The 18,685-nt window shown below is 44.8% G+C and overlaps 1 protein-coding gene across 1 annotated transcript in view; it reads left to right on the forward strand.

Annotated features, from left to right (window-relative positions):
* The first annotated feature begins 12,621 nt into the window (after positions 1–12,621).
* The window catches only part of Akap13 (A-kinase anchoring protein 13), a 177,502-nt gene continuing 171,438 nt past the window's right edge, over positions 12,622–18,685 (forward strand). The window contains 1 exon segment of the mRNA XM_042698540.1: positions 12,622–12,745. The gene's annotated coding sequence lies outside the window, so the exon portion shown is untranslated.

Here is an 18,685-nt window from a genome sequence, read left to right on the forward strand (position 1 = left end):
GAGATCTGAGGATCACGGTTCAAAGCCAGCCTGGGCAGGAGAGACCGTGAGACTCCTATCTCCAATAAACCACCAGAAAACCAGAAGTGGTGCTGTAGCTCAAGTGGTAGAGCGCTCACTTTGAGCTGAAGAGCTGAGGGACAGCGCCCAGGCCCAGAGTTCAGGCCCCACGACCGACAAAAAAAGAAAGAAAGAAAGAAAGAGAGAGAGAAAAGAAAGAAAGAGAGAGAAAAAAGAAAGAAAGGAAGAAAGAAAAAAGAAAGAGAGAAGAAAGAAAGAGAGAAAAGAAAGAAAGGAAGAAAGAGTTAAAGAAAGAAAGAAAGAGAGAGAGAAAGAAAGGAAAATGAACTAAACATGAAGATGATTGACACAACTTAGATCTTGTCTGGGAAGTATTTCCTTCATCACTGCTTTTCTTTTCTTTTTTTTTTTTTTGGGGGGGGGGGGGGTCTGGTCATGGGGCCTGAACTCTGGGCCTGGGCGCTGTCCCTCAGCTCTTCAGCTCAAGGCTAGCACTCTACTACATGAGCCACAGCGCCACTTCTGGCTTTTTTCCTTTTGCTTATGTGGTGCTGAGGAATCGAACCCAGGGCCTCAGGCATGCAAGGCAAGCGCTCTACCACTGAGCCACCTTCCCAGCCCCATCACTGCTTTTCTTGATGCTTCTTTTTGTTCTATAGCCCACTTGTTTTGTGTCTCATCTGTTATAGTTTGGATCTTCAATGTCCTCTGAAAGTCCATGTGTTAGATTTGCTCCTATATTCAGCAATGCCCAGAGGTGGGGCTTAGGGGAGAGGACTGGATCATCGGGGCTCTGACCTCAGGAACGGATTCATTCGTGATGGATTCACAGCTTAATGGGATGTAGGGCAGGAAAAGAGTTCTCCCTCTGCTTTCTTGTCACCAGGAGATGGACAGCTCTGCTTTATCACCTTCCTGAGGTACTGTGCATCACCTTCCTGAGGTACTGTGTATCACCTTTGTGAGGTACTGTGCATCACTTTCCTGAGGTACTATGTATCCCTTCATGAGGTACTGTGTGCATCACCTTTGTGAGGTACTGTGCATCACTTTCCTGAGGTACTGTGTATCACCTTTGTGAGGTACTGTGCATCACTTTCCCGAGGTACTGTGTATCACCTTTGTGAGGTACTGTGCATCACTTTCCTGAGGTACTGTGCACCACTTCATAAGGTACTGTGGGCATCACCTCTGTAAGATGCTACCTCACCACAAGCCCATAGCAATGAGACAAAGTGCCCATGAACTGAACGTAGGAACCAAGACACAACATTCTTCTTCTAAGTTGATTTTTTTTAACTAAATATCTTCCACCCTTCTATTTTTGCCTGTTTTATCCTAGCACTCATCTCTCTATTTATCTGTGCATTTAGTTATTGAGGACTGGATCATATGCTAGGAAGGTTCTAGGCTGGACCCCGGTGGCTCACGCCTATAATGAATCCTAGCTACTCAGGAAGCTGAGATCTGAAGATATCTGTTGGAAATCAACCCAGGCAGGCAAATCTGAGAAATTCGTATCCCCAACTAACTAGCAATAAGTCAGTAGTGTAGGTGTGGCTCAAGTGTCAGTCATGAATGAAAAGCTAAACAAGAGACCCTGAGTTCAAGCCTCAGTGCCAGTACAAAAAATAGTGCTAAAGATTATATTATGTATTCCTTATAATGAATGCATATGAAATGTGCAGGTAAGAAAGTTATTATGATACCCATTGTACAGATGAGAACATGAGGCAGAAAGTCGTGGAGCTGAGACTCGAACCCACCAATACAGTATAACTCCGAAGTCTGTCATCCTACACTTGAACTCAATGGACTTCAACGTGTCTAACATTCACATAGTAGAATTATTTGCTAAGCACCTTGTTTGTGCTAGCTGCTTTACATGATTGGATTCCCATCATCTTCATAATAACTCAGAGAGACAGATACAGAGAAGAGAATCCATTTGTGATCATTTTTGCAACATGAACACGATCATTCAACCAGTAAGTGGAGGCCCTTTGTCTCGAGGTTTCTTTGCTTCCTCTGGGATTTGAATTCTGTATGTTGTCTTCTTGTTTCCTGTACTGATTATTACAGGTTATTCTACTGACCTGAGTTCATTTCTAGGACCCATCTACCATGTCATTGGACGTATCTGAGGCCCCATTCAAGGGGAGAACAATCCTGCCATAATTTCAGAGTAAAATCTCAGTCTATAGTCTGTTCTGGGAAGCTACATTTTTAACTGCTTCAAAAGGCCTCTTAATAAAAATAGCTATAACTGTATTGTTTGCCATTTAGTGAATGCTTTTTAATGTGCCAGGCATTTTATAGTATATAATCTTCCTAACCATCCAGGCCAGCCCTACAGGTAAATATTTTTTTTGTTGTTTTATAGAGGAGGAAACAAAAGTTCAAGGAGATTCAATAACTTGTTCCTGAATATACACCCTTACTCAGACATGATAACTCTAAAATCTACATCCTTCTGTTTCACCTGGCCCTCTCGATCCAGAACAAGTCTTTCCAAGAGCTTATAGAAAATCCAGAGTGCAGAAGAGACAAAGTTTCAGCTTGAGTCAGTAGGATGTCTCTTTTCTTTCTTCTTTTAGTTGTTTTATTTTTCCTCTCTGTCTTCTCCTCCCTTCTTTTTCCTTCCTTTCTTTTAGACAATTGGGGGAGGGGGGAGGGAAAGGCAATTAATAACAAAGCCAGGAGAAGCATTCGGTTTGGCCTCCCATCATTTTTGAAGTCCAAGTTCCACCCATGCACAATCATGACTGCTGACAATAAAAATCCCAACCCAGTGTGAATCAGCACAAAGGAAAAAGCCACAGAGGGCAGGGCTCCGACTCGATGCTCACAGTTAGCCCCAAAGTTATGAGTCAGAGAAGTCTCAGAATAACCTCCCTGCCAAGTTAACCCCAGCCCAGAATCTGACAAGGTGCAGCTGGTTGCACAAACTCCAGAGGACTGAACAGCCTGAGGAGAAAAGGGAAGCACTAAGGCACTCAAAGGAAACACACCGGGCAGGTCATTGGGATTACAGACATTTGACCAGACCTCACTGGAGCTAGAGCAGCAGAAACAACCCTCAAGCCACGTGCGTGAAGAGATGTAGCCAAGGCATCCAAGATGGAGGCACAGTTGTAGTCATATCATTAAGTAATATCCATGACATGAGGTGGCCCAAATAAAATGATCAATACAACCAGTACTTTGCATACTCACAACAAGGATATGGGTTTGTAGGGATGGACAGGACATGGAAAAGGGTTGTCCTAAGTTTTCTCAGGGCACTAGCATTCATGAGGTTCTAGGGCAGCGAGGATTATAGGCAGAGCCCAATTCACAGGTTCTATAACTGGAACAAGAGTTTTGAGATTTAAAAAAAAAAATCAAATCTGGAAGAGATAGTGATCGTCCCTTTCACAAATGGACTCCAAGAGGCATCTCAAATGGGAAGAGCACCAGGCTGTAATCCAGCCCAAAAGTTTATCAGCAACAGCAGTTCACAACAATAACTAAAGTCCCACAGCCATATAAGGCCCCCTCTGTGATTGTCCTCTCCTTCTGGCCCTAACCAGAAAACTTTCTCTTTTTCAAAGGAATGCAGTTCACTTAAAAAAAAAAAAAAACAACTGTGTGTGAGTTCTATGTGAGTGCCCTAAAAACTCAGTAATCTCATTTTTGTTAGCTCCATAATATTCATGAACTCCCCTCTGCCTCCTACCTTTTATGCCAGTACTGGGACTTGAACTCAGAATCTAGAGTATTGTGCCTAAGCTTTTTGTTATTGTTTTTGCTCTTTCTTCCACTCAAGGCCCAGTGCTTTACCACTTGAGGCACAGCTCCACTTCTGGCTTCTTGGTGGCTCATTGTGGATAGAGTCTCGTGGACTTTCCTTTCCTAGCTAGCTTTGGAACAGATCCTCAGATCTAAGCCTCCTGAGTAGCTAGGATTAAAGACATGAGCCACTGGCACACTGCTTGAAAATTTGCTTTTTTAGTTTTAATTTTTTTCCAGTACTGGGGCTTGAACTCAGGGCCTGGGCACTCTCCCTGATCTTCTTTTGCTCAAGGCTAGCACTCTACCACTTGGGCCACAGTACCACTTCCTGCTTTTTCTGTTTATGTGGTACTGAGGAATCGAACCCAGGGTTTTATGTATGCTAGATAAGCATTCTACCACTGAGCCACCTTCCCAGCCTGAAAATTTGCTTTTATTTCCTGTCACATGGTCAAGGTTACCATCAAGGTTTTGAACTCCAAGGAGAGTTTGTCCTACAATTGTAGGAGACTGTTTCTGTAGCCTTCACAAATCTGCTCACATCCAAGTTAGCCTAGGGACAGGCCAGATATGGTGGGGGTGGGGGGTGGGTGGGCAGAGGGGGGAGGGAAAAAAAAGCAGAAATAGAAAGTGGATTAAAAGGAAAAGCTTCAACTCTTTGTGTCGTAATCCTCTATTGTCCTCAAGCCCTGGAAGGCTTTTCTAATTGGACATTTGTCTTGGCGGATGAAGTGTCACATTCTGAGCAGGTGATAAGTGGCCTAGCTCAGTGAAGGCATTTGGGAAAGCAAGTCGGGGACAAATGACAGCTGGAATGTAGAGCTTGTCAGCACAGACAGGACCAGTCTCCGAATAAAAGTTATTTCGAAAGCTTCCCTGTGACTTGGCAACTCTGCTGAAGTTAGATAGGCGTGAGCTCACTTTATTTTAACCAGTCTCATTCTCTCTCTCTCTCTGTTTTATGTGGCTGTTGTCTTTCTATCACTGAATATTTAAAGTAGAAAATCAAGAGGTAGTGTTGTAGATACAAGGGAAAGGAAGAGACAGAGGTCTTCAGGAGGGAAAAAAAAAAATAACAAAGAGGAATCACAGCAGATTTCCAAGAGACTAGCTTAAATTACGCCGGCTCCAGTGTCTTGTGTCAGGAGCTTTTGTCCCTAGTATATTCTGAAGCCGGGTCCTCCACCACGTGGTACTCCAGCCACAAGTCAGTGGGAATGAGACACCCTGTGCGGGGGAGGGGGGGCTGGAGGTCAAGAGTGAAGTGTATTCACAGAAAGCTTCTCCTAGCTAATGGGACAGAGACACCCCCCCTCAAAAACAGAGAGGAAAACGATATCAACTGGGCCTTTCATAAACTTCACTGACTTTTCCCAAATTGAGCTGCAGATGTACCATTAAAAAAAAAAAAAATTCTCCCAAATGCCTCATTTCTGGCCGAATGAGTTTCTGCATTTAGGCAATTTTTTTGGCATTGGCAAAAGTTCCTTGCTTCGTGTGAAGGGAAATGAATGTGACGGGAGGGGGGAGGAAGAGAGAGAGAGACAGACAGAGAGAGAGAGAGAGAGAGAGGGAGAGAGAGAAGTAAAGGACCAACTTTTCTCCTCTGTATCTATTTCCAAGTTTCCTAATCTGCCGAGGTCTTGATCTAGAAGGGCACATTTAACTGTGTGAACAATTCCAAAATAATGGTAGCTCCAGCACCATCTTCCTATAGGTTGGTGACTAAGTTTGACTCTTTCCAACAAATCAATTGTAGGATTCATGGAAGAGGTGTTCTTGAACTTTCCTACACTATAATAATACTTGTAAAATTAGGCAGGCATATATGTGTAGAGAGAATATATATATTCATATATATATAGAGAGAAAGAGAATGTGTGTGTGTGTGTGTGTGTGTGTGTGTGTGTGTGTACGTACATACACATATATGCAGGACAGAGGGAATGCTCTCACATATAAAGCTGTCGAGGCTGAATGAGGTATCATCTGGATATAGGTAATAGATATCTGGATGCATCATCTGGGGCAGGAAATGGAGGTGATCTATAGGTTGTCAGCCCCAGGGATGTCCTGTCCTAAAAGACAGAAGAGAGAAAAGGGAAGGCTTTTGGAGGGACGGTAGTAAAGATGGCTACCTGTTGATTTTGACTGCCCTGTATCCATCCCGCCTGTGTCAGGCCACAGTGCCCCAGCTTTCTTCTAAACACACAACCTGCCTCACCTTGTCCCAAGTAGCTCAGTGTAAAAGGCACTTTTTTTTTTTGGCTCAGTGAATAGCAGCATGATCCATGCCTGACCAAACAGGCTACCAGGGATTTCATATAGAAATATTTATATAAGACTCTAAGCTATCTTGGTGTGGCATTTTGTGTAAAATTAGGAATCCATCAAAACATAGAGGGTTGATCTCTGGGCCTAGGTGCTGTCCCTTAGCTCTTTAGCGTCACTTCTGGTTTTCTGGTAGTTTATTGGAGGTAAGAGTCTCACGGACTTTTCCTGCCCGGGTTGGCATTGAACCTCTGTGCTCAGATCTCAGCCTCCCGAGTAGCTAGGATTACAGGTGTGAGCCACCGGTACCTGGCTTGCCTTATCTTTAGATGGAAAAGCTTCCTGAGAAAACTAAAACAGAGGAGAAAAGAGACAGGAGAAACACACACACACTCTCTCTCTCTCTCTCATTTTCTTGAGCCAGAAAAGGTAATGGTTTTGGATACATATAACTTAAGTTATGAGGAACTAACTCAGGCAGTTAAAATGTATAAATAGTCCTTGGAACGCCACATCGAAAATGCCCGTGGCACTGTGCTAAAGATTTGGGAGCCAGTCAGCCATTCTTGTTAAAAGAATAACAAGAGCCAACATTTATCACACTTTTCCTTGGTACCAGGTATTGCTCTAAGGGGCTTTGCGTGTATTTTGCCATTCTACTTTCCTGGACTATGTGGGTCAGACACTAATCTTATTTTACTTTCCAGATGAGGACACTGATGACTGCATAGTGAGGGAGAGGTTTAGTGATGGCTCTTGTGTAACTATAACCCTCACCTTTACAATAACAATACATGAATTTGGGGCTGAGAATGTGGCCTGGTGGTAGAGTGCTCGCCCAGCATGCATGAAGCCCTGGGTTTGATTCCTCAGTACCACATACACAGAAAAAGCCAGAAGTGCTTCTGTGGCTCAAGTGGTAGAGTGCTAGCCTTGAGCAAAACAAGCTCAGAGACAGTGCCCAGGCCCAAGATGGGCCAGAAAAAAAAAAAACAAAAAAAAATTTAAGGGTGCCTAAAAAAATAGATCTTCTTAGTGAAATAATAACAATTCCTAGAAGCTTAAAGATGTTGTCTCTTAGCAGAAGCCCAAAGTTGAGAAGTGCTTAAATTTGAGAAATAGATGACTATTAACCAAGCTAACTAAATTTGTTCTTTCAATGCAAGATTTCCCAGAGCCCTAGTCAGTAATGCTCATGGAATTTGCAGGAGGAAAGGAATACAGACTGAAATATTTCTTAAATTCACTGAAATGAGCAGTACTTCCTGAAACTAAGGTGGAGGGGAAGTACTTCAAGCAAAGCTGTCTTATGCTGGGCAGAAATTGTAAAATGTAACAAGTTCTATGCAGATAATGGCTTTGCTCCTTTAGCAGTGCAACTGCTGTGCAGTTTTAGAAAACTAGTGAAGCCGAGATGAAAATAAACATCTTTAAAAAACTTGTCCAAGAAAATCTATACTGAGGCCTCACCTGAGTTGTTGGAGTTTGTTTCCATTAAAACAGTGTTTAAGGCTCAAAAAACATGGTGCTTCTCTAACTCCAGTTTCAGAAACCTGCTATTATAAATAATTGGGGATAATTACCACAGCAGCTGAATAAACTGGAAAAGGCTGGGCAGAGAGAGGAAAGCAATAGGAGGAAATAAATGTTCAGTACTTGAGCTAGCTCATAAATCTCTCTGGAAGCAGAGTTAGCAGACCCCATCTCCTAGCTGGAACTTACATTTCCAGTAAACCCTAAACCAAACCTGGCCTAATAAGCAAAATTATGTTAAGTCAAAAGTTACTTCAAGAATTAAAAAAAAAGGACCCAGAGAATTTCTGGATCTTTTGTCCCCCTAAATATTAAATCCCTTAAATAAAGTCTGACAAATATGGAAACAATGAAGGAGAATGAAGATTTTGAGATGACGGCATAAACTGTATGTATTTAACTCTTACATAACTACTTAGAGATATTAAAACTACTTAAAAGCCGGGCGCCGGTGGCTCATGCCTGTAAGCCTAGCCACTCAGGAGGCTGAGCTCTGAGGACTGTGGTTCAAAGTGAGCCCCAGCAGAAAAGTCCGTGAGACTCTTATCTCCAATAAACCACTAGAAAACTGGAAGTGGTGCTGTGGCTCAAGTGGTAGAGTGCTCGCCTTGAGCTGAAGAGCTGAGCAACAGCATCCAGGCCCAGAGTTCAAGCCCTGTGACCGACCAAAAAAAAAAAAAAAAACCTTAAAAAAACAAACCAATAGACACAACTTACTTTGAAGTCAGTGTTGGTCCCCTTGGTTCTAAAGCTTCTGTGATTTTCCTCCCATCTACCTAGCAGCTCCTATCCCTACTACTGCTGGAAATAGACTGACTTTGGAAGGTTGATTTAATCTCACAGGCAGCCTTGAAGCAAACCTACCGCTGGAAAGGTTGTTACAGAGAAAAGCAAGGGTTTCAGAAATTAAGTAACTTGCTCCATCCATCTGTGGTCCCTCAGGATTACATTCATTAAAGCCTGGGTAGCCTCTGGAGAGAGGAGACACAGTGGCCTGTGGGTAGGATTCACTGGTAGGCTGAGGTTTGGAATGGGTGGGGGGCTATGGTACAGTTGCCTTGACACCAAACAAGAGGTGAAAGTGGATGCTGCTCCTATCACAAAAGCAATCGGAGGTCCAGCCCCTAAGGGAGAAGAGCCCTGGGGCAAGTTCAGCCCAGCAATTGTCTTTCAAAGGTGGACATTTCAGGGACTGTGAGCCTCCACAGACATTCGCATTCTTCCAGCTGTGTTGATTTTTTTGTTGTTGTTTATTTGCTCTGGCACTGACAGGGACTCTGGGAACTGGGGCTTACTTATCCTTGTTATGTTTTTAGGTATTAAAACCTGTGTATCTCAATTAGAGATAAATCAACTGTAGAGATTCAAAACCCTGCCATTGCTGGATGAGACCCTAACATCTTTGCTGACTGGTGAACTCACTCAGGGAAAGCAAGAAAATGATGAAAATGGTAAAATCTCCTTCTGTGAAAGGGGGTACCCTCTGTAGAGATTTTTGATGCATACTAAAGAACAAATCTTTTTTTTTTTTTTTTTTTTCCAATCCTGGGGCTTGAACTCAGGGCCTGGACGCTGTCCTTGAGCTCCTTTTGCTCAAGGATAACACTCTACCACTTGAGTCACAGAGCCACTTCCGGCTTTTTTTTTTTTTTTTTGCATGATTAACTGGAGATAGGATTCTCACGGACTTTTCTACTTGGGCTGGCTTCAAACTATGATCCTTAGAATCTCAGCCTCCTGAGTAGCTAGGATTACAGGCTTGAGCCACTAGCACCTAGCTGAAGAGCAAATCCTTAGTATTAAGGATACATAGTTTCAAGGTGCCTCCTGTAGCAGCTCTTTCTATTTAAATTGATTCATGGAAAACTTTCATTGAGACCTTTCTGTGTACTTGGTATTATTAGAGGGACAGAAGAAACACAGAGTTACAAACCTGATGTCAATGGGCTCTTGTGGTAGTAGAAGACATAACCAAAACATGCATGCACGATAATAAGATTCTTTCAGAATGGGAGAATGCTAGCAAAATGAAGTAATACAAAAGAGAAAGACCAGGGGAGAATAAGATTTAAAAAGAAATTATTTTATTTTTGACTAGAGTTTGAACTCAGGACCTCATGTTCTACCACTTTTGTTTACTCATGGCTGGCACTCTACCACTTTAGCCACACCTCTAGTCTGGCTTTCTGCTGGTTGTTCGGAGATGGAATCTCCCCGACTTTTCTGCCCTAGGCTAGCTTTAAGTTGCTGTCCACTAGGTGTCAGCCCCTAAAAGTAGTGAGGCTTATAGATGTGAGCCATTGGCACTGGCTTTTTGTTTTTAATGAGCCTGTAATATGAACATATAACAGCATGCAATACGTATGTATATTTTTGCAGGATACAGCACCATGATTTCAATACATGTTTAGAATTGTGCCATGATTAATCTTAAGCATTAGTGTTTTCATGTCCTTATTGTTTTCTTATGTTTGGAGATGAGCTCCTGTCATTTCATTCTTCTCAAATATATAATAGGTTATTGTAGGTGGTAATTGCTCTACTGTGTGCGCACACTAGAACTTATTGTCCCTCTCGAACTGTTTTGGTAGAGGTTGCACAACACCCTCTATGCACTTCCCTTGCTTCCTTCCAGCTTTCAGTAACCACCAGATACATATGAGAGAAAACATGTGCTATTTGTCTTTCAGTGCCTTGCTTATTGCACTTCATACTGTAAATGATAGGATTTCATTATTTTTATGGCTGTGTAATATTCCGTTATGTATCTATATCATCGATCACATTTTCTTTCTCCATTCATCTGTTGATGGTCAATGAAGTTTAGTCCATCTCTTGGCTATTGTGATCAGCGCTGCAGTAAACATGGGCATGCGGCTATCTCTTTGGAATGTTAAACTCATTTCCTTTGGATATATGCCCAGAAGTGGAACAGCTGGACCATATGGTAGATCTATTTTTAGTGGGTTTTTTTTCTTTCTCTATTCTGTCAGTCATGGAGCTTGAACTCAGGGCTTGGGTACTGTCCCTGAGCTTTTTCATTCAAGGCTAGCACTCTAACACATTGAACCACAGCTCCACCTCTGGTTTTCTGGGGGTTCATTGGAGGTAAGAGTCTTATGGACTTTCCTGCCTGGGTTGATTTTGATCTGCAGTTCTCAGATGTCAGCCTCTAGAGTAGCTAGAATTACAGGTGTGAGTCCCCCAATGCCCAGCATTAAGAAGGCACTCTTATCCTGCCTCCAGTTCTGATTTGTGCTGGTTATTTTAAAGATAAAGCATTGCTTTCTGTCTGGGCATGTGTGTGTGGAATCCACATATGAGGCTTTCCAGTGGCTAGGAGAACAGGCCTGAGCCACCCAGTCTAGCTCTTCTTTGAGGTCTTGCAAACGATTTTCTGCATACGCTGGCCTTGAACAGTGATTTCCAACAATTTCCTTCTCTCCAGTAGCTAGGATTTGAGGAATCTCCATTCCATTCTTCACAATGGCTTTCCTGATGTGTATTTAATCGGGGATTATTAGCTAGGTAGCAGTATCTCAGGCCTGTGATCCTCGCTACTCAGGAGGCTGAGATCTGAGGATGGTGGTTCAAAGCCAGTCTGTAGGAAAGTCCACAAGACTCTTAGCTCCAATTATCCAGCAAAAAGCGAGAAGCAAAACTATGGCTAAAATGGTAAAGCACCAATTTTGAATGAAAAAGCTAAGGAACAGTGCTTAGACCCTAAATTCAAGCCCCCAGTACCAGCACAAAGGAAAAAAAGTGTTTAAAACATGGGAAGAGCACTAATCCTCTGTATACTGATGGATACTCTATCCTATAGAGGTTCCTTCTTTCCTCCCTAGGCAATAATCTCCTTCCAGATATTCCCAATTCTTCACTCTAAATTAGTCTTGAATGGCATATAAAGGGCCTCCACTTCCCATTTAGCCTTTTAAAAATTATCTATCTATCTATCTATCTATCTATCTATCTATCTATCTATCTATCTATCTATCTATGTCATCTATCTATCTATCTATCTATCTATCTATCTATCTATCTATCTATCTATCTATCTATCTATCTATCTATCTATCTATGTCATCCATCCATCCATCCATCCATCCATCCATCCCATCCATCCATCCATCCATCCATCCGTCTATCTATCCTAAGTAGTGGCTCAGGCCAGGTTCTCCCTAATTCACACTGAAGTGTATATGTAACTATCAACGTTTCTTCGCCTACTAGCTAATCTCCGGGGCCGCCCTGGCACACAGCCACGCATTTTGTTTCTCGGAAGCCTCCGGATGATTTCTGAGGTCCTTCGCCACCCCAAGCCTATGATTTTGCGGCGATCAAATAGCCAGTTCACGGAGTGACCATCCCGCCCTCGCCATTGCCGCTTCCACCCACCCAGGCATCCACCGGGCAGCACCGCTGAGTACCTAGCACTGGATCTCCAGCACTGTACTCACGAAGACCCCACTTTCCTGATTTGAATTCTGCACGTGTGTGAGGCACCAATCCGCAAATCAGATAAACGAGTAAATCATTGCAGCGTGTGCTGAGTGCTAAGGCGCAGGTTAGCACCGGGCACGCAGAGGAAGGGTGGTTTCCGGAGCCGGGGTGGAGAGGAGAAGGTGGGTGGGCATTCCCCCCCTCCCACCTCCAGCAGCTGCTGCCAGCCATCCGACTCTAAGGGCTTTGCAGCCGCCAGGCAGCTGCAGCGGCCGACCGCAGCCTTCCTTAGCAACTAAGCACACCGCCCACAGGTCTTCCTATTGGTCGTCTCGGCCTGGATGGACAGCTGTGCCGTGCAATCCACGCTGCGCGACCTGCCCCCCGCGTTCGTTCACCGGAGGGCGCGGAGGCGGTCCGGCCCTCTCCGGCTGGCCCCGCCCATCCCTGGGCGCATGCGCGGGCGGGCGCGCGCGAGTAGTGCGAGCGAACGAGCGGCGGGCGGGCGCGGGCTGTGTGCAGGGAGCCAGCGCCGGGCGGGAGCAGCAGCGGCGGCGGCGGGGAGGCCTCTGGCTCGGTGGACACCGCCGCGGCCGCTCGTCGCCTGGGCCTGCCTTCACGGCTGAGCCGCTCGTGGTCCTTGCCCGCGGCGTCGGCGCGGGCTGTTCCGGCTCGGCCCGCGGGGAGCCCCGGGAGCCGCACGGTGAGGCGCGGCCGCTCCGAGCGGACGGAGTTGGGGGAAGTTTTGAGGCGGGGACGGCGGAGGAGGGGGGCGAGCCGGGGGCGGACGCCTCGGGCGCATTGTCCGCCCGGCTCCCGGGGCCCGCCCGGCGCGGGCTCTCCTGAGGTGCCGGGAGGTGTGTGTGAGGAGGAGGACGACGACGGAGGGCCGGCCGGGCCTGCCTCAGTGTCCCTCCGCGGACGGGGGGGGGGGGGTGGCGGGGATGGGCCGCCGCGGGCCGTCGCCGGCCTCCGGGGGCTTCTCCGCGGCTTCTCCCGGGGGCCGGGGCGGGGAGGAGGCGGGGAGGAGGCGCGCCGGGGTCCCGAGCGCTCCGCGCGTGCGCGCGCCCCGGCCCGCGCCCCCCCCCCTCCGCCCCCAGCGCCCCGCGCCCAGCGTCCCGGGCCCGCGCCCCGGCCCCCGCCGCGCCGCTGCACCCGGAGGCTTGGCCGACTCGTTGGTGGGTGGGTTGGTGTTGGTTTGCGGGACACTTTGTTGTTGTTTGTGGCGAGCTTTGAAAATAAACAACGTGACCCCCCCCCCTCCTCTTCCTCCCCCCTCCTCCTCCTCTTCCTCCCCCCCACCTCTCTCTCTCTCTCTCTCTCTCTCTCTCTCTCTGTCCATGAAGAAAAAGTTGATGCTTCTTGTGTGTGCTTAAAAGCTTCTGGTGTTGGAAGTCATGTTTGCAGCACGAGGACGGCGGAGGGGGCGGGTGGGCGGGCTGGGGGGGCGGGTGTCACATTAAAGGGTCTCCATCCCACCGTGAACTCGGGAAATCCGCCAGGAAGGCGAGGTGGAGCGTGATTTCCCCGCCAGTTCGTTGCCCCTTCCGTAACTTCTTTTAAGAGTTTGTTGCTTCGGGCAAACACAAAGTGCAAAATAGGATGCTTCTCCCCCCCCCCTCCCTCTTTTAGAGTGTGTGTGTGTGTTCGCCTACGCCCCAGCCCTATTTGTAGAAGCAGCTGTACCCGCCATCATCATCATCATCATCATCATCAATCGTCATCATCATTTCTGTTTGGGATACCCAGATCAGGACAGATACTGCAGATGTAGACAGTTCCTTGCTGTTCCGAGTTTGTAGAGGGAGTTGGGATCAGTTGATATAAATTAGTGTGGTCTCTTCGTTGAGTTTTGTGTGTTTCTCATCCCACCGAGTTCGGTGCTCAAGAGCTTAATAACTGCTTAAAATTCCTCTGGGTGGAACTGACTTAAAAGTGTCTGCCACCATGGTGGAACAAAATGGCCAAAGCGTCATTTAACATATTAAAGAGGAAACTCTTAACAGATACTGTGTGTGGCTTGATTTCTCCTGCGGAGAAGCCTTGGGGTTGTTCTACTTTCGTTGGCTTTGCTTGAAAACCAGCTTTCTTCGCCTGATTTGGCTGTGAGGGTGTAAGATTGAGTAGTCACAGTCTTTGCTCTTTCGCCTTCCTTTTCTGGTTGGGTGTTTTTGTGTGATTGTGGGAAGGAAGAGAGGTTGACAGGGGCTGAAAGGAGTTGCCTGGGAGAGCCATAATGTAAACAAACAGCAAATACTCCTTACCAAATAATGTGACAAGTACACACCAGTTGGTTTCCTTCTCTGGGCTTTTGTTTTAGGGGTTCTCACCGTTCGTTTGTTTGCCTGACTAAATGAAACTCTGCTTGTAGTATAAATGCACTCTGGTAGGCTTTTTAACTCTTTAAGGGCTGTGTTTGGGGGGACCTTATTTCCTTTTGTGTACTGTTTTTGCTGGAAAAGGCTTAACACAGAGGAAAGGTGTGCAGCTTGGTTTTGAATTGCTAGCTAGGCAATCACTCTGCTGCTTGAGTTACACCTCCAGCCCTTTTTGCTCTGGTTATATTTGAAATAGGGTGTCAGTTTTTGCCCAGGTTGTTCTGGACCACAGTACAGTTCCTGCCCTAAGTAGGGTGATAGACAAGTGCCACCCTCAACTCCCCAGTCCCCATCAGCCCTCTCCACATCTTCTGTTGAGGTAAGGGTCTCTATTTCTGAGCAGGCCTTAACTTCTACCCTCTTGCATGTCTACTTCCCACCTAGATTGGATGACAGGCTCAAGTCCCATCAAAAGTAGCTATTTGTTGTGATATGGGGTCTTTGCAAACTTTTTTTTTTTTTTTTTTGCCCCACTCCTCCTGATCCTCCCTCTTCCTGATCTCTTGGTCCTGGCTGGTGAAATGATTTTTAATGGTTACTGGCAGTGTCTATAGACGAGAGCCATTAATTCTGGGAGCTTTTACAACAAAAACACTTCATTTGTACATTTAGAATGGAATTTAATCTCCTTCAGAAAGATTTGTAGACTACTCTTCCCACTCCCCTTTTTTGTAAGTTTTTTTTTTTTTTTAATTTTGGGACAAGGTTTTGCTTTGTAGCCCAGGCTGGCCTAGAATTCAAGATCTTCCTACTTCGGCTTCTGAGGGCTTGGTTTACAGCGGTGTAACTATGCCTGTTGATTTCTCTAATTCTTTTAATGTATTTGCTATTAAAAAGAATTGGAGTTTAGATTGGGCATTACAGTTTTCAAAAAGAGATTTCAATTTAGAGTCCTCCCCCTCCTTGGTGGAATTATTAAAACTGCTGGACAAACCCATTCATGGCTGTGCTCATTCGTCTGTTGTGAAAATTGGGTGGAAACACTTTGGAGCTGAGTAAATCTGAGTCCATATCATTGTTTCCTTTGGTTTTGTATCCTTGAGCACCTCACTTAACTGAACACCTTGCTTCCTAGATGGAAGAGATAGTAACATACTTGACAGAGTTCTTAGGAATGAATGAAACTGTGAGATCCAATAGTCCAGTCCCTAGCCTAACATTAAGCAGTGGCTGTCTTCTGACGGCTCTAAGGGTAATTTTTTTTTTTCAATGTGACTAAGCTGTTCTTGAAAGTGATACTTCTTGCTGGGGGCTGGTGGTCACACCTGTCATCCTAGCTACTTAGGGGGCTGAGATCTGAGGATGAGCTTCAAAACCAGCCTGGAAAGTCAGTGAGACTCCTATCTCCAATAAACCACCAGAAAACCGGAAGTGAGCTGTGACTCAAGTGGTAGTGCACTAGTCTTGAGCAAAAAAAAAAGCTATGGGACAGTGCCTACCTAGGCTGGGAGTTCAAGCCACAGTATTGCCCTCCACCCCCAGAGATGCTACTTAAAGAACTTATGTGTGCAGTTTTTTGTTGTTTAAAATGATACCATTTAAACTGAAGGATAAAAGAAACAATAAGGTTTTTATCTTTTTAAATCATCTCTTTGTCTTTGGGATTTGCAGAGTTGTTTGGTAGGATAGGATTCTATATGATTATGGTTTGGGAAATAGTGAGAAATGGATGTTTTCCATTCTTAAGATGGAGTATCAAAGTTACCTAGTTTCAGCTTTATCTTAGTGTTAGAATACACAATGCAAATTTGAGCAAATTCACTTCCAGAGAGCAAAGATTTCAATCAGTTATACCAGCTCAGCTTAGAATTCTTAAAATACTAGATAGGGTCGATAACATTTTAAAACTTTTTACCTATAAAATCTGTTTCTAGGGGCTGAGAATGTGGCTGAATAGTAGAATGCTTTGCCTAGCATGCATGAAGCCCTGGCTTCAATTCCTTAGCACCACATAGACAGAAAAAGCTGCAAGTGGTGCTGTGGCTCAAGCAGTAGAGTGCTAGCTTTGAGCAAAAGAAGTTCAGGGACAGTGCCCAGGCCCTGAGTTCAAGCCCCAGAATTGGCAAAAAAAAAAAAAAATCTGTTTCTATGTATTGACTATATTTACAGAATGAGGGTAAAAATATCTGCGACAGAGCCACAAACATAGCCTTGATGCTTTCTTCTTTTAAAATTAAGTTTTAAATGCATACAGTGTTGATCTTTAGTTATGACTGATGAGATTTGGCATCTATTTTGAAATGGTGTCCTCTCCTCATCCTCCCATCCTCCACCATCTTACCCCTGTAAATGGGGAGAGAGGAGGATGAAGCTTGTTTCATGCTCTTGTCTTCAGGTTTTTAGTTCACTGTTGGGTTGATTGGGACTAAAAAGTAGACCAAATCTATGTTTGTCAGCCATGCTGGGAGGATGGACCCTGCCAACCAGTACTAAAAGATTGTCTGAATATTTGTGTTGGGCACTTGTGCCTTTACCCCTTCAGAGCTGCCTTCAGTATCTGGAGAAGGTGGATATTGGGGTGTGTGTGTAAGAGAGATGTGGATGTTGGGGTGGGAGAGAAGGAAAAGTTGTGAGTTGTTTAATTTTTATAGCACTCTGTGGCTTTTTTAATGGAAATAAATGCTTTTGTGTTTTTACCTTCTGATCGTAAGCTTAAATTGTCTGTAGGATTACCCTTTGCCACCCAAGATGATGAGTTTATTCTAACTAAATGGTTAGGAATCAGTTAAATAGGGCACAGGACAATTAATTGGCTTGCTTTAACTAAACTTAGGGAAAAGCCCCTGGGAGTTAACTGACTCTCACTGAAGCCCAGATAGTTTTCTGATGGTGATCTCGTCTCTGAAAAGCACATGGGACCACAGGATCTGACGTCATGTCCATTGATCGGTTGTGCGATCTTGAGCAGACTATTTTTGTCTGTCCCGGAGAGTTAGTACCCTTGCTTTTAAAATAAAAAGATTAATTTATCCTCATCCTACCTCCTGCATACTGCATATACTGAGAAACATGAGATAAAGCCCTTTACTAAGACTGCGTGGTGCTGTAGTTTTACGATTGGCTGCTGGCTTAGCTAAAACTCAAATCCTAGTCAAAAGAGGAAAACACCCAAATAACTTGATGTGTTTTCTTTTATAGGAGGTGATGAAAATGATATACCATTTTTATTGTCATACCTCTCACTTGGGAAATGGATATTTTTGGCTCTTCTCACATTAACCTTTTACAATATGTTTGTCATGGGATGTTTTTTAAGCTGAATAAATCCTTCCTCACAATATTGTGGACTCATAGGAACTTACTGTGTTTGCAGTCAGGTGAAACACAACAAATAAGGAACAAAGAGTGTCAGAGTATTTCTGAAGACTACTCAGGAGGCCAGTGAAGATCATCAGCCTTAACTGTCATTTTTATATCTAAAGAAAGTTGTTTCACTCAAGTCAGGGAAATGTGCCTGGTTGTCATACCTACATTTTGTTCTTCATTATTTTTTTTTTAAAACCACTCCTGGGGCTTGCACTCAGGGCCTGGGCACTGTCCTTGAGCTTCTTTTGCTCTGGACTAGCACTCTACCACTTGAGCCACAGCACCACTTCCAGCTTTTTCTGTGTATGTGGTACTGAGGAATTGAACCCAGGGCTTCATGCATGCTAGGCTACATACCCAGCCCTAGTCTTCCATTCTTAAACCTCTGAGGAAGAAGTTATCAATCCATTTTAGGGTGAGGAAATAGCCCCAAAGTGACCTGGCAGTGCCAGATATTGAAATGGGCCATTGTGGTTATGGCTCCACAGGCCATGCTTTACACAGCATCAATCTCTTACATGGATTTTTTTTTTTTTTTTTTTTTTGGCTGGTTCTGGGGAATTGAACTCTGGGCCTGGGTGCTGGCCCTGAGCTTCTTTTGCACAAGGCTAGTGCTCTACTTGCTATGGCTCTACTTGAGCCATAGCACCACTTCCAGCTTTTTCTGAGTAGTTTATTGGAGATAAGAGTCTCGCAGACTTTCCTGCCCAGGCTGGCTTTGAACCGCGATCCTCAGATCTCAGCCTCCTGAATAACTAGGATGACAGGCGCGAGCCACTGGCACCTAGCTCAGCTTTCTCTTGTCTCCCAACTATCTTTATAGTAGATTGTAAAAAAGTTTTCAACCAGGATAAAATCAAGTTGTACTTGTACTACTGTTATGTCTCCTTGGTCTGTGTTGTCATCCTTTTCTTTGTTTTTTCTTTTTGTCGGTCGTGGGGCCTGAACTCTGGGCCTGG

Source organism: Dipodomys spectabilis, unplaced genomic scaffold (genome assembly GCF_019054845.1).
Source record: "Dipodomys spectabilis isolate Male_0828 unplaced genomic scaffold, ASM1905484v1 ptg000233l, whole genome shotgun sequence".
In the NCBI taxonomy this organism is placed as follows: domain Eukaryota; kingdom Metazoa; phylum Chordata; class Mammalia; order Rodentia; family Heteromyidae; genus Dipodomys; species Dipodomys spectabilis.